Genomic DNA, 6,098 nt, shown 5'->3' on the forward strand with positions numbered 1-6,098 from the left:
ATCAATTAACAAAATGAGTCGTCGTTCAACCATTGAATGCTTTCATATTTTCTTCTCTCTTCCATTGCTATAATGACTTTATGTTCTGTGATAACTTTTATTTTTAGCTTTGGTCAATTTTTAAAAAATAATATCGACATAATGGTAACCAAAATGAGAAATAAATGATTTAATAATTCAAAATAAAAAATAACCACAATTGAAAGAAAGTCTAGAAAGTAAGATTGTGATGTATAAGAGGCAAGTGTTCCTAATCAGTAGAAATAGGTTTTTCTTATTTAAATTAACTTTCCAGTTTAGAGATTAAACATATTTTAATTATCACTGATTGTTTCTAGTAGTGTCTAGAAAACAATTGATATTCCTGATGTTTCTTAACCAATTCTGAACTCTAGACAATTATTTTTGCAGCTAAATTTAATACCACATATTCAATACACTGTTTTATAGAATCCTCCCTCACTTGATCATATTTATAGAAAATAAAGTGTCTAGGGCACCTCGGTGGCTCAGTTGGTTAAGTGTCTGCTTTGGGCTCAGGGTCATAATCCCAGGGTCCTGTGATCGAGTCCCACATCAGGCTCCCTGCTCAGCAGGAAGCCTGCTTCTCCCTCTGCCTCTGCCTACAGAGGCCCCCCGCTTGTGTGCTCTCTCGCTCCCTTGCTCTCTCTCTCTCTGTCAAATGGATAAATAAAATCTTAAAAAAAAAAAAAAAAAAAAGAGGGGCGCCTGGGTGGCTCAGTCGTTAAGCATCTGCCTTCGGCTCAGGTCATGATCCCGGGGTCCTGGGATCAAGCCCTGCATCAGGCACCATACTCAGTAGGGGAGCCTGCTTTTCCCTCTCCCTCTGCCCCTGCTTATGTGCTCTCTCACTCACTCTGTCTCTCAAATAGATAAAATCTTCAAAAAGAAAAGAAATTGTCTCTGTGAGCTTTTGCCCACACAGATACTACTCCATCTTACCTGATGCTTCTCTCAGGTTTGTAGTTTAAAAACTTCAAAGGTCTGCCATGCATTGAAACTGTAACTTCCAAGTTACTTTAAGCAGCTTTTCTTCTTTTAATTAATACAACCTTTTCTTCATATTTCTCCAAATGGTAAGTGCAAATCAGATATAAACTACAAAATGCATTTGTTAACATTTTTTCATAGCTTTATGATAGTCTAATATGAGACCAATTCCAATTTACACTTAGGAAACAATATATTCTTTTTTTTTTTTTTTGATGCAGTGTTCCATGATGCATTGTTTGTGCATAACACCCAGTGCTCCATGCAGAACGTGCCCTCCTCAATACCCATCACCAGGCTAACCCATCCCCCCACCCCCCTCCCCTCTAGAACCCTCAGTTTGTTTTTCAGAGTCCATCGTCTCTCATGGTTCGTCTCCCCCTCCGATTCCCCCCTTCATTCTTCCCCTCATATATTCTAAACTGATTAGTTGACTTATTATAGCTTTTCAAATAAAATTGTCAAATTATTGGCATTTATAACAGTAAAAATTTTCTTTAAAGCAGAAGTCACAATTTTGCAAAAACACAAGATCTCCTATTTAGCCCTCAATGTATGTGTTTTTCATTGAATCTGACATTCATTTAACAAAAGCTTTGAGTGTCTTTTATATAATAATGAACAGGGTGATCACTCAAAAGGACAAAATAATGTATATGATAATACATATTCCCAGGATACATTTTATATGGTCAATGCAGCATGTGAATTCAATTGAATGGCCTCTGTATCCCATTCCTCGCTATTTCATCATTGACTGTGTCTTTAAAAATAGCGAGAGATTTATAATGACAATATAATTATTTTTACTGATATCTTTGACCAAGACTGCACATTAACTATCAGCTTATAGAGACTCTGCACTCATAGTAAGTTGGTGCTCAGAACAGCCTGAATCCACCAAAGCAGTTAGGACCATCTTTACCCCAGACTGTTTAACTGGGCCTAGAAAGAATGAGCTGGCTGCCTGTCTTGTTCTTATGGTAATTATTTTTGTATAAGCAAAGAAAGCTCTTGAATGAAGGAAGAAGTCAAGGCTCAGAATATCAGAGGACTTTAATGCACTTTAAGGCATCCCTTTGAACTTCTGCATATAGGTCAGTTGCCACTCAATGGATAAACAGTGAGTACCTCTGTGTGTGTCCAAGATGGATCTCACAGCACTCTCCATTCAATAAATTTCCATCTTAAATATATGGAAGAATATACAATCATTGCCAATATGTTTTCATTACTCAGATCATCCTGTTGCATGGGTCTTAAAAAAATCATATACATGAAGAAAAATTACAATTTTAGTGCAAGTGAATTTAGCTCACAATGATGTACTGAGAACTATTTATGTAGAAAATTTGCTGCAACTGTGCAAAATAAAAGAACATCTACTGTGTATATTTAAATGTTATGATGCCGTGCTAAATAATACATGATAAATTGATTCTCTTCTGTGTAGCAGATGAGGTCCAGTTGAGAAGTCTTTTTTTTTTTTTTTTAAAGATTTTATTTATTTATTTGAGAGAGAGAATGAGATAGAGAGGAACAGCATGAGAGGGGGAGGGTCAGAGGGAGAAGCAGGCTCCCCACTGAGCAGGGAGCCCGATGCAGGACTCGATCCAGGGACTCCAGGATCATGACCTGAGCCGAAGGCAGTGGCTTAACCAACTGAGCCACCCAGGCGCCCCGAGAAGTCTTATTTTTGATGTCAGTTACATAAGGAAAAAGAGTAATTCTTAGAGTAGACCCTAAAATTGAGAGAAAAATCACTACATTGTACAGAGTTTTAAAAATATTGTTATGTATGAGGAATGGTAAATGTTTAACAATGAGCTTTTTAGGGAGAAAGGGGGTCTTATTTATAGTGTTTACCAATATTGTAGTGTAAATACTCCTACCAGGGCCAATTTCAAGTATCTACCGTGTCACCACTGAGCATAAAGTGGGAAAGGCCGGAGTGTTAGTAAGCCAGTAAAAACCAGCTCCATCAAATATTTGGAAGTTACAGACAGAGATTATAAAATATCCATGTAATTCCTTATATTTCCTATCTTCCTTGAAATTAGAATGAATACATATGATTGTTTCTGGCCTAAAAAAGTGAGACGTGATGTGCACCACTTCCAAGCTACAGTGGTTGTAAGCAGGTATGCATCTTCCCTCTATCTGCCTGCTGCGATCCACTAGGAGAACTTGTGTTCCATGAGGCACAGCTGTAAGATGAGCAAGGGCTGCCTTGCCCATGACTGACTTTGTGTAAGTGTAAAATATATATCAGTATAAGGCATTGAGGACTTAGGGTGTATCTCTTGTGTTGTGGCAGCTGAGTATCATATAGGAAGATGAAGGGTGGTGTATGTGATAGAGTTGCCATTTAGAAAACCCCAAAAACCTAGAAAGTAAGCTAAGACAAGGTGTGTCTGGAGTGTGTCAAGCCCTTTGAGATTCAAGGTCAGGTAGATCAAGGTAGAGGGTAAGATGAGACAAGGTCTCAGGCTGGTAATTATGTGGGTTGCCTGGCTGGTTCACTCAGTAGAACGTGACAATCTTGATCTCAGGGTCATGAGTTCAAGCCCCATGTTGGGTATAGAGATTACTTAAAAAAATATGATAGGTGATTGAAAGATAGATAGATGATAGAGATAGATAGATATAGAGATAGATGATAGATAGATAGATAGATAGATAGATAGATAGATAGATAGATAATGATAGATAATTATGGGAGGATCAAGGTCTGCATGTTGTTTAGTCAGATTATCCCAGAGTGGTTCCTCCAGAAGTGGAGTTTGAGATGGAGTTTGCCCACAGGATATTTATTAGGGATCAACAGTTGTAGAAGGGAAGTGGAGACAGGAAACCTACAATGTCAGTGCAACAAAAACTCATTTAACCCCACAGGCACCTCTGAAACACTTATGGTCTACCAGTTGCACCGTGATGGCTGGGCCTTTGTATCCCCACAACAGAAGCAGCACCAGAAGCACATGCACTAGGATGAAGCATCGCTGCAGCTGAGTCAACCCAAAGGAGCTGATAGCTGGCTGCTATCTACTGGCAGCTAGAGTGAAAGTCTTGCCTTCAAGTGATGACTCTCCATATCTACCATGCAGGTTGAATTCAAGTTTGAGGAGCCTCTATTTTTCTTTTTCTTTCTTTCCTTCTTTCCTTCATTCCTTCCTTCCTTCCTTCCTTCTTTCTTTCTTTCTTCTTTTTCTGCTGTTTTCTCATATTCCACTTATCAGGTAATGGTAAGAATAACCCCAAGATAGGATATTATTCCTACTTTGAGTCAGATTTAAAAAGGATGCTTCTCAGGAGCCAGGATGGTAGACGTGCCCATCAGGGGGGCACCTGGGTGGTGTGATGCAGTTGGTTAAGCCTCGGGATGGAGCTCAGTGTTGGGCTCCACACTCAGCAGGGAATCTGCCTAAGAGTCTCTCCCTCTGCCCCTCCCCCCCACTAGTTTTCTCTCTCTCTCTCTCTCTCTCTCAAATAAATAATATCTTTTTTTAAAAAGATATTATTTATTTATTTGACAGAGAGAGACAGCGAGAGAGGGAACACAAGCAGGGGGAGTGGGAGAGGGAGAAGCAGGCTTCCTGCAGAGCAGGGAGCCCAATGCGGGGCTTGATTCCAGGACCCTGGGATCATGACCTGAGCTTAAGGCAGACACTTAACGACTGAGCCACCCAGGCACCCCACAAATAAATAAAATCTTTTTAAAAAAAAAAGTACTCATCAGGTAGGAAAACTACAAGGGAAGGATGAACTCAGCTTTACAAAGTCTAAACTGTGGAGTCAGCCACCTTTCCTACTGAGGAATTCTTGTCCAAGTTAAGCTTTGAAATATTTATTTTTCTTGCTTTTATTTGTTTCTTAACAAGAAAATGAAAGAAGTGTCCTTTGACTCAGCCATTCCACTCCTAGGAATATATCTTAAGCTTTTAATTAAAAAAAAATTTTTTTTTTAGATTTTATTTATTAGAGAGAGAGAAAGAACGTGTGTGAGGGAGAGGGCATTTGAAGCAGACTCCATGCTGATTTTGGTGGTGATGTCCTGGGTTTGTGGTGATCAGCCACCCTCTCCATTACACTATCATCATGAATTGGAAAGAGCGCGTAGGCTTGGCTGTTGCTTCCTGGATGTGTGGATTTATTCTGGCTCTGGTCCATGCAATTCTCCTTCTAAGGTTGCCCTTCTGTGGGCCCCAGGAAGTAGACCATGTCTTCTGTGAAATCCTATCTGTCCTCAAACTGGCCAGTGCTGACACCTGGATCAATGAAGCTGTCATCTTTGTTGAATGTGTAATTAACGTATTTGGGCCCCTTTGCTCGGTGCTAGTCTCCTATACTAGCATCCTCCCAACCATCCTGAAAATCCAGTCAATGGAAGGCCAAAGAAAGCCTTCTCCACCTGTGTGGTTGGGCTTTTCTTTGTCACTGCCATGGTGGTTTATATGATCCCAGACTCTAGTCAAGGACAGTAGAAAGAAAAAAAGCTCTCCCTTTTTCATAGTCTCTTCAGTCCAATGCTGAATCCCTTCGTCTACAGCCTCAGGAATGCTCAGGTGAAGAATGCCTTGTATAGAGCATTGCAGACAGGGTCTGTGTGAGGGGAGGAGAGAACTTTTAGCTAGGTCAAATCTTTTCCCTTTGAGGTGTTGTTTGAGAATGACTTAAAGGTCAGAAAAATTACCTAACAGTAAAGTTTGATAAGAAAATGTGAATTGTTCAAGACTCTACCTGAAAGTAGAAAATATTTTGAAGTGTGAGGATAGTCTCTGGTTTGGAGCATTTTTGTTCAGGGATGAGACATCTGGATTATCAATATGCTTAATGCTATAAAAATCTATAGAGCCCATTTCTTCAAGAAATAAATTAGTATCTTAAGACAATATTTTTGTTTAATTGTTGAAACAAAAGATCAACACATTGCCCTAAATAATCAGTTCAAGCATAAGCATTCATATCACCTGGTAACAAGCGATATTTTTCAGAGAAATGAAAATCTCTGACTACGGTAGCTTAATATATACAATCATCACTGAACTGTGTATTCCTAAAATCCCACCAGTGAGTCATATGAAGAA

General features: G+C 39.4%; 1 pseudogene; it reads left to right on the plus strand.

Annotated features, from left to right (window-relative positions):
- The first annotated feature begins 5,042 nt into the window (after positions 1-5,042).
- LOC118532579 (olfactory receptor 2A2-like) lies at positions 5,043-5,758 on the plus strand (annotated as a pseudogene).
- Positions 5,759-6,098: the final 340 nt, after the last annotated feature.

Source organism: Halichoerus grypus, chromosome 12 (assembly GCF_964656455.1).
Source record: "Halichoerus grypus chromosome 12, mHalGry1.hap1.1, whole genome shotgun sequence".
Taxonomy (NCBI): Eukaryota; Metazoa; Chordata; class Mammalia; order Carnivora; family Phocidae; genus Halichoerus; species Halichoerus grypus.